Genomic DNA, 10,804 nt, shown 5'->3' on the forward strand with positions numbered 1-10,804 from the left:
TCTACATCAGAATGTCCTGATTCTCCCTGAGTGACTAGGTGGGGTGTCCTGCTATAACCCTGGAGTGAGATGCGTCTTTGATACTGGACAGTCTTTGTTTTATTCTCATCTAAAAAATAGGGATGATAGCTCATACAATAGAGATTTCAAAGGTATTTTATTTTGAAACTCTACATCAGAATGTCCTGATTTTTTCTGAGTGACTAGGTGGGGTGTCCTGTTATCACCCTGGAGTGAGATGAGTCTTTGATACTGGACAGTTTTTGTTTTATTCTCATCTAAACAGAGAGGGATGATAGCTCATATATGAGATTTCAAAGGTCTTTTATTTTGAAACTGTACATCAGAATGTCCTGATTTTTTCTGAGTGACTAGGTGGCGTGTCCTGCTATCACCCTGGAGTGAGATCAGTCTTTGATACTTGAGAGTTTTTGTTTTATTCTCATCTAAACAGAGAGGGATTATAGCTCATATATGAGATTTCAAAGGTCTTTTATTTTGAAACTCTCCATCAGAATGTCCTGATTCTCCCTGAGTGACTAGGTGGGGTGTCCTGCTATCACCCTGGAGTGAGATGCGTCTTTGATACTGGACAGTTTTTGTTTTATTCTCATCTAAAAACAGGGATGATAGCTCATACAATAGAGATTTCAAAGGTATTTTATTTTGAAACTCTACATCAGAATGTCCTGATTTTTTCTGAGTGACTAGATGGGGTGTCCTGCTATCACCCTGGAGTGAGATGAGTCTTTGATACGGGACAATTTTTTTTTTATTCTCATCTAAAAACAGGGATGATAGCTCATATATGAGACTTCAAAGGTATTTTATTTTGAAACTGTACACCAGAATGTCCTGATTTGTTCTGAGTGACTAGGTGGGGTGTCCTGCTATCACCCTGGAGTGAGTTGAGTCTTTGATACTGGACAGTTTTTGTTTTATTCTCATCTAAACAGAGAGGGATGATAGCTCATATATGAGATTTCAAAGGTCTTTTATTTTGAAACTGTACATCAGAATGTCCTGATTTTTTCTGAGTGACTAGATGGGGTGTCCTGCTATCACCCTGGAGTGAGATGAGTCTTTGATACTGGACAATTTTTGTTTTATTCTCATCTAAAAACAGGGATGATAGCTCATGCAATAGAGATTTCAAAGGTCTTTTATTTTGAAACTGTACTTCAGAATGTCCTGATTCTCCCTGAGTGACTAGGTGGGGAGTCCTGCTATCACCCTGGAGTGAGATGAGTCTTTGATATTGGACAGTATTTGTTTTATTCTCATCTAAAAACAGGGATGATAGCTCATATATGAGACTTCAAAGGTATTTTATTTTGAAACTGTACACCAGAATGTCCTGATTTTTTCTGAGTGACTAGATGGGGTGTCTTGCTATCACCCTGGAGTGAGATGAGTCTTTGATACTGGACAGCCTTTGTTTTATTCTCATCTAAAAACAGGGATGATAGCTCATATATGAGATTTCAAAGGTCTTTTATTTTGAAACTGTACATCAGAATGTCCTGATTTTTTCTGAGTGACTAGATGGGGGGTCCTGCTATCACCATGGAGTTAGATGAGTCTTTGATACTGGACAGTTTTTGTTTTATTCTCATCTAAAAACAGGGATGATAGCTAATACAATAGAGACTTCAAAAATATTTTATTTTGAAACTCTACATCAGAATGTCCTGATTTTTTCTGAGTGACTAGATGGGGTGTCCTGCTATCACCATGGAGTTAGATGAGTCTTTGATACTGGACATTGTTTGTTTTATTCCCATCTAAAAACAGGGATGATAGCTCATATATGAGATTTCAAAGGTATTTTATTTTGAAACTCTAAATCAGAATGTCCTGATTTTTTCTGAGTGACTAGGTGGGGTGTCCTGCTATCACCCTGGAGTGAGATGCGTCTTTGATACTGGACAGTCTTTGTTTTATTATCATCTAAAAATAGGGATGATAGCTCATACAATAGAGATTTCAAAGGTATTTTATTTTGAAACTCTACATCAGAATGTCCTGATTTTTTCTGAGTGACTAGGTGGGGTGTCCTGCTATCACCCTGGAGTGAGATGAGTCTTTGATACTGGACAGTTTTTGTTTTATTCTCATCTAAACAGAGATGGATGATAGCTCATATATGAGATTTCAAAGGTCTTTTATTTTGAAACTGTACATCAGAATGTCCTGATTTTTTCTGAGTGACTAGGTGGCGTGTCCTGCTATCAACCTGGAGTGAGATCAGTCTTTGATACTTGAGAGTTTTTGTTTTATTCTCATCTAAACAGAGAGGGATTATAGCTCATATATGAGATTTCAAAGGTCTTTTATTTTGAAACTCTACATCAGAATGTCCTGATTCTCCCTGAGTGACTAGGTGGGATGTCCTGCTATCACCCTGGAGTGAGATGCGTCTTTGATACTGGACAGTTTTTGTTTTATTATCATCTAAAAACAGGGATGATAGCTCATGCAATAGAGATTTCAAAGGTCTTTTATTTTGAAACTCTACATCAGAAAGTCCTGATTCTCCCTGAGTGACTAGGTGGGGTGTCATGCTATCACCCTGGAGTGAGATGAGTTTTTGATACTGGACAGTTATTGTTTTATTCTCATCTAAAAACAGGGATGATAGCTCATATATGAGATTTCAAAGGTATTTTATTTTGAAACTCTAAATCAGAATGTCCTGATTTTTTCTGAGTGACTAGATGGGGTGTCCTGCTATCACCCTGGAGTGAGATGAGTCTTTGATACTGGACAGTTTTTGTTTTATTCTCATCTAAACAGAGAGGGATGATAGCTCATATATGAGATTTCAAAGGTCTTTTATTTTGAAACTGTACATCAGAATGTCCTGATTTTTTCTGAGTGACTCGGTGGGGTGTCCTGCTGTCACCCTGGTGTTTGTTGAGTCTTTGATATTGGACAGTTATTGTTTTATTCTCATCTAAAAACAGGGATGATAGCTCATATATGAGACTTCAAAGGTATTTTATTTTGAAACTGTACACCAGAATGTCCTGATTTTTTCTGAGTGACTAGGTGGCGTGTCCTGCTATCAACCTGGAGTGAGATCAGTCTTTGATACTTGAGAGTTTTTGTTTTATTATCATCTAAACAGAGAGGGATTATAGCTCATATATGAGATTTCAAAGGTCTTTTATTTTGAAACTCTACATCAGAATGTCCTGATTCTCCCTGAGTGACTAGGTGGGATGTCCTGCTATCACCCTGGAGTGAGATGCGTCTTTGATACTGGACAGTTTTTGTTTTATTATCATCTAAAAACAGGGATGATAGCTCATGCAATAGAGATTTCAAAGGTCTTTTATTTTGAAACTCTACATCAGAAAGTCCTGATTCTCCCTGAGTGACTAGGTGGGGTGTCATGCTATCACCCTGGAGTGAGATGAGTTTTTGATACTGGACAGTTATTGTTTTATTCTCATCTAAAAACAGGGATGATAGCTCATATATGAGATTTCAAAGGTATTTTATTTTGAAACTCTAAATCAGAATGTCCTGATTTTTTCTGAGTGACTAGATGGGGTGTCCTGCTATCACCCTGGAGTGAGATGAGTCTTTGATACTGGACAGTTTTTGTTTTATTCTCATCTAAACAGAGAGGGATGATAGCTCATATATGAGATTTCAAAGGTCTTTTATTTTGAAACTGTACATCAGAATGTCCTGATTTTTTCTGAGTGACTCGGTGGGGTGTCCTGCTGTCACCCTGGTGTTTGTTGAGTCTTTGATATTGGACAGTTATTGTTTTATTATCATCTAAAAACAGGGATGATAGCTCATATATGAGACTTCAAAGGTATTTTATTTTGAAACTGTACACCAGAATGTCCTGATTTTTTCTGAGTGACTAGATGGGGTGTCCTGCTATCACCCTGGAGTGAGATGAGTCTTTGATACTGGACAGTTTTTGTTTTATTCTCATCTAAAAACAGGGATGATAGCTCATACAATAGAGATTTCAAAGGTATTTTATTTTGAAACTCTACATCATAATGTCCTGATTTTTTCTGAGTGACTAGGTGGGGTGTCCTGCTATCACCCTGGAGTGAGATGCGTCTTTGATAGTGGACAGTTTTTGTTTTATTCTCATCTAAACAGAGAGGGATTATAGCTCATATATGAGATTTCAAAGGTCTTTTATTTTGAAACTCTACATCAGAATGTCCTGATTCTCCCTGAGTGACTAGTTGGGGTGACCTGCTATCACCCTGGAGTGAGATGCGTCTTTGATACTGGACAGTTTTTGTTTTATTCTCATCTAAAAACAGGGATGATAGCTCATACAATAGAGATTTCAAAGGTATTTTATTTTGAAACTCTACATCAGAATGTCCTGATTCTCCCTGAGTGACTAGGTGGGGTGTCCTGCTATCACCCTGGAGTGAGATGCGTCTTTGATACTGGGTGTCCTGCTATCACCCTGGAGTGAGATGCGTCTTTGATACTGGACAGTGTTTGTTTTATTGTCATCTAAAAACAGGGATGATAGCTCATGCAATAGAGATTTCAAAGGTCTTTTATTTTGAAACTGTACATCAGAATGTCCTGATTCTCCCTGAGTGACTAGATGGGGTGTCCTGCTATCACTCTGGAGTGAGATGAGTCTTTGATACTGGACAGTTTTTGTTTTATTCTCATCTAAAAACAGGGATGATTTTTGATTTTTTTGACAGTTTTTGTTTTATTCTCATCTAAAAACAGGGATGATAGCTCATACAATAGAGATTTCAAAGGTATTTTATTTTGAAACTCTACATCAGAATGTCCTGATTCTCCCTGAGTGACTAGGTGGGGTGTCCTGCTATCACCCTGGAGTGAGATGCGTCTTTGATACTGGGTGTCCTGCTATCACCCTGGAGTGAGATGCGTCTTTGATACTGGACAGTGTTTGTTTTATTGTCATCTAAAAACAGGGATGATAGCTCATGCAATAGAGATTTCAAAGGTCTTTTATTTTGAAACTGTACATCAGAATGTCCTGATTCTCCCTGAGTGACTAGATGGGGTGTCCTGCTATCACTCTGGAGTGAGATGAGTCTTTGATACTGGACAGTTTTTGTTTTATTCTCATCTAAAAACAGGGATGATAGCTAATACAATAGAGACTTCAAAAATATTTTATTTTGAAACTCTACATCAGAATGTCCTGATTTTTTCTGAGTGACTAGGTGGGGTGTCCTGCTATCACCCTGGAGTGAGATGAGTCTTTGATACTGGACAGTTTTTGTTTTATTCTCATCTAAACAGAGATGGATGATAGCTCATATATGAGATTTCAAAGGTCTTTTATTTTGAAACTGTACATCAGAATGTCCTGATTTTTTCTGAGTGACTAGGTGGCGTGTCCTGCTATCAACCTGGAGTGAGATCAGTCTTTGATACTTGAGAGTTTTTGTTTTATTCTCATCTAAACAGAGAGGGATTATAGCTCATATATGAGATTTCAAAGGTCTTTTATTTTGAAACTCTACATCAGAATGTCCTGATTCTCCCTGAGTGACTAGGTGGGATGTCCTGCTATCACCCTGGAGTGAGATGCGTCTTTGATACTGGACAGTTTTTGTTTTATTATCATCTAAAAACAGGGATGATAGCTCATGCAATAGAGATTTCAAAGGTCTTTTATTTTGAAACTCTACATCAGAAAGTCCTGATTCTCCCTGAGTGACTAGGTGGGGTGTCATGCTATCACCCTGGAGTGAGATGAGTTTTTGATACTGGACAGTTATTGTTTTATTCTCATCTAAAAACAGGGATGATAGCTCATATATGAGATTTCAAAGGTATTTTATTTTGAAACTCTAAATCAGAATGTCCTGATTTTTTCTGAGTGACTAGATGGGGTGTCCTGCTATCACCCTGGAATGAGATGAGTCTTTGATACTGGACAGTTTTTGTTTTATTCTCATCTAAACAGAGAGGGATGATAGCTCATATATGAGATTTCAAAGGTCTTTTATTTTGAAACTGTACATCAGAATGTCCTGATTTTTTCTGAGTGACTCGGTGGGGTGTCCTGCTGTCACCCTGGTGTTTGTTGAGTCTTTGATATTGGACAGTTATTGTTTTATTATCATCTAAAAACAGGGATGATAGCTCATATATGAGACTTCAAAGGTATTTTATTTTGAAACTGTACACCAGAATGTCCTGATTTTTTCTGAGTGACTAGATGGGGTGTCCTGCTATCACCCTGGAGTGAGATGAGTCTTTGATACTGGACAGTTTTTGTTTTATTCTCATCTAAAAACAGGGATGATAGCTCATACAATAAAGATTTCAAAGGTATTTTATTTTGAAACTCTACATCATAATGTCCTGATTTTTTCTGAGTGACTAGGTGGGGTGTCCTGCTATCACCCTGGAGTGAGATGCGTCTTTGATAGTGGACAGTTTTTGTTTTATTCTCATCTAAACAGAGAGGGATTATAGCTCATATATGAGATTTCAAAGGTCTTTTATTTTGAAACTCTACATCAGAATGTCCTGATTCTCCCTGAGTGACTAGTTGGGGTGTCCTGCTATCACCCTGGAGTGAGATGCGTCTTTGATACTGGACAGTTTTTGTTTTATTCTCATCTAAAAACAGGGATGATAGCTCATACAATAGAGATTTCAAAGGTATTTTATTTTGAAACTCTACATCAGAATGTCCTGATTCTCCCTGAGTGACTAGGTGGGGTGTCCTGCTATCACCCTGGAGTGAGATGCGTCTTTGATACTGGACAGTGTTTGTTTTATTGTCATCTAAAAACAGGGATGATAGCTCATGCAATAGAGATTTCAAAGGTCTTTTATTTTGAAACTGTACATCAGAATGTCCTGATTCTCCCTGAGTGACTAGATGGGGTGTCCTGCTATCACTCTGGAGTGAGATGAGTCTTTGATACTGGACAGTTTTTGTTTTATTCTCATCTAAAAACAGGGATGATAGCTAATACAATAGAGACTTCAAAAATATTTTATTTTGAAACTCTACATCAGAATGTCCTGATTTTTTCTGAGTGACTAGGTGGGGTGTCCTGCTATCACCCTGGAGTGAGATGAGTCTTTGATACTGGACAGTTTTTGTTTTATTCTCATCTAAACAGAGATGGATGATAGCTCATATATGAGATTTCAAAGGTCTTTTATTTTGAAACTGTACATCAGAATGTCCTGATTTTTTCTGAGTGACTAGGTGGCGTGTCCTGCTATCAACCTGGAGTGAGATCAGTCTTTGATACTTGAGAGTTTTTGTTTTATTCTCATCTAAACAGAGAGGGATTATAGCTCATATATGAGATTTCAAAGGTCTTTTATTTTGAAACTCTACATCAGAATGTCCTGATTCTCCCTGAGTGACTAGGTGGGATGTCCTGCTATCACCCTGGAGTGAGATGCGTCTTTGATACTGGACAGTTTTTGTTTTATTATCATCTAAAAACAGGGATGATAGCTCATGCAATAGAGATTTCAAAGGTCTTTTATTTTGAAACTCTACATCAGAAAGTCCTGATTCTCCCTGAGTGACTAGGTGGGGTGTCATGCTATCACCCTGGAGTGAGATGAGTTTTTGATACTGGACAGTTATTGTTTTATTCTCATCTAAAAACAGGGATGATAGCTCATATATGAGATTTCAAAGGTATTTTATTTTGAAACTCTAAATCAGAATGTCCTGATTTTTTCTGAGTGACTAGATGGGGTGTCCTGCTATCACCCTGGAGTGAGATGAGTCTTTGATACTGGACAGTTTTTGTTTTATTCTCATCTAAACAGAGAGGGATGATAGCTCATATATGAGATTTCAAAGGTCTTTTATTTTGAAACTGTACATCAGAATGTCCTGATTTTTTCTGAGTGACTCGGTGGGGTGTCCTGCTGTCACCCTGGTGTTTGTTGAGTCTTTGATATTGGACAGTTATTGTTTTATTCTCATCTAAAAACAGGGATGATAGCTCATATATGAGACTTCAAAGGTATTTTATTTTGAAACTCTAAATCAGAATGTCCTATTTTTTTCTGAGTAACTAGGTGGGGTTACCTGCTATCACCCTGGAGTGAGATGCGTCTTTGATACTGGACAGTTTTGTTTTATTCTCATCTAAACAGAGAGGGATTATGGCTCATATATGAGATTTCAAAGGTCTTTTATTTTGAAACTCTACATCAGAATGTCCTGATTCTCCCTGAGTGACTAGGTGGGGTGTCCTGCTATCACCCTGGAGTGAGATGCGTCTTTGATACTGGACAGTTTTTGTTTTATTCTCATCTAAAAACAGGGATGATAGCTCATACAATAGAGATTTCAAAGGTATTTTATTTTGAAACTCTACATCAGAATGTCCTGATTTTTTCTGAGTGACTAGATGGGGTGTGCTGCTATCACCCTGGAGTGAGATGAGTCTTTGATACTGGACAGTTTTTGTTTTATTCTCATCTAAAAACAGGGATGATAGCTCATGCAATAGAGATTTCAAAGGTCTTTTATTTTGAGACTCTACATCAGAATGTCCTGATTTTTTCTGAGTGACTAGGTGGGGTGTCCTGTTATCACCCTGGAGTTTGATGAGTCTTTGATATTGGACAGTTATTGTTTTATTCTCATCTAAAAACAGGGATGATAGCTCATATAAGAGACTTCAAAGGTATTTTATTTTGAAACTGTACATCAGAATGTCCTGATTCTCCCTGAGTGACTTGATGGGGTGCCCTGCTATCACCATGGAGTTAGATGAGTCTTTGATACTGGACAGTTTTTGTTTTATTCTCATCTAAACAGAGAGGGATGATAGCTCAAATATGAGATTTCAAAGGTCTTTTATTTTGAAACTGTACATCAGAATGTCCTGATTTTTTCTGAGTGACTAGGTGGCGTGTCCTGCTATCACCCTGGAGTGAGATCAGTCTTTGATACTTGAGAGTGTTTGTTTTATTCTCATCTAAACAGAGAGGGATTATAGCTCATATATGAGATTTCAAAGGTCTTTTATTTTGAAACTCTAAATCAGAATGTCCTGATTCTCCCTGAGTGACTAGGTTGGGTGTCCTGCTATCACCGTGGAGTGAGATGCGTCTTTGATACTGGACAGTTTTTGTTTTATTCTCATCTAAAAACAGGGATGATAGCTCATACAATAGAGATTTCAAAGGTATTTTATTTTGAAACTCTACATCAGAATGTCCTGATCTTTTCTGAGTGACTAGATGGGGTGTCCTGCTATCACCCTGGAGTGAGATGCGTCTTTGATACTGGACAGTTTTTGTTTTATTCTCATCTAAAAACAGGGATGATAGCTCATACAATTGAGATTTCAAAGGTCTTTTATTTTGAAACTGTACATCAGAATGTCCTGATTCTCCCTGAGTGAATAGGTGGGGTTTCATGCTATCACCCTGCAGTGAGATGAGTCTTTGATACTGGACAGTTTTTGTTTTATTCTCATCTAAAAACAGGGATGATAGCTAATACAATAGAGATTTCAAAAATATTTTATTTTGAAACTCTACATCAGAATGTGCTGATTTTTTCTCAGTGACTAGATGGGGTGTCCTGCTATCATCCTGGAGTGAGATGAGTCTTTGATACTGGACAGTTTTTGTTTTATTCTCATCTAAATACAGGGATGATAGCTAATACAATAGAGATTTCAAAAATATTTTATTTTGAAACTCTACATCAGAATGTCCTGATTTTTTCTCAGTGACTAGATGGGGTGTCCTGCTATCACCCTGGAGTGAGATGAGTCTTTGATACTGGAGAGATTTTGTTTTATTCTCATCTAAACAGAGAGGGATGATAGCTCATATATGAGATTTCAAAGGTCTTTTATTTTGAAACTGTACATCAGAATGTCCTGATTTTTTCTGAGTGACTATGTGGCGTGTCCTGCTATAACCCTGGAGTGAGATCAGTCTTTGATACTTGAGAGTTTTTGTTTTATTCTCATCTAAACAGAGAGGGATGATAGCTCATATATGAGATTTCAAAGGTCTTTTATTTTGAAACTCTATATCAGAATGTCCTGATTTTCCCTGAGTGACTAGGTGGGGTGTCCTGCTATCACCCTGGAGTGAGATGCGTCTTTGATACTGGACAGTCTTTGTTTTATTCTCATCTAAAAACAGGGATGATAGCTCATACAATAGAGATTTCAAAGGTCTTTTATTTTGAAACTCTACATCAGAAAGTCCTGATTCTCCCTGAGTGACTAGGTGGGGTGTCCTGTTATAACCCTGAAGGGAAATGAGTATTTGATACTGGACAGTTTTGTTTTATTCTCATCTAAACAGAGAGGGATGAGAGTTCATATATGAGATTTCAAAGGTCTTTTATTTTGAAACTGTACATCAGAATGTCCTGATTCTCCCTGAGTGACTAGAAAGGGTGTCCTGCTATCACCATGGAGTGAGATGAGTCTTTGATACGGGACAGTTTTTGTTTTATTCTCATCTAAAAACAGGGATGATAGCTCATACAATAGAGATTTCAAAGGTATTTTATTTTGAAACTCTACATCAGAATGTCCTGATTTTTTCTGAGTGACTAGATGGGGTGTCCTGCTATCACCCTGGAGTTTGATGAGTCTTTGATATTGGACAGTTATTGTTTTATTCTCATCTAAAAACAGGGATGATAGCTCATATATGAGACTTCAAAGGTATTTTATTTTGAAACTGTACATCAGAATGTCCGATTTTTTTCTGAGTGACGAGATGGGGTGTCCTGCTATCACCCTGTAGTGAGATGAGTTTTTGATATTGGACAGTATTTGTTTTATTCTCA

Source organism: Notothenia rossii, assembly GCF_949606895.1.
Source record: "Notothenia rossii genome assembly, contig: scaffold_24, whole genome shotgun sequence".
Taxonomy (NCBI): Eukaryota; Metazoa; Chordata; class Actinopteri; order Perciformes; family Nototheniidae; genus Notothenia; species Notothenia rossii.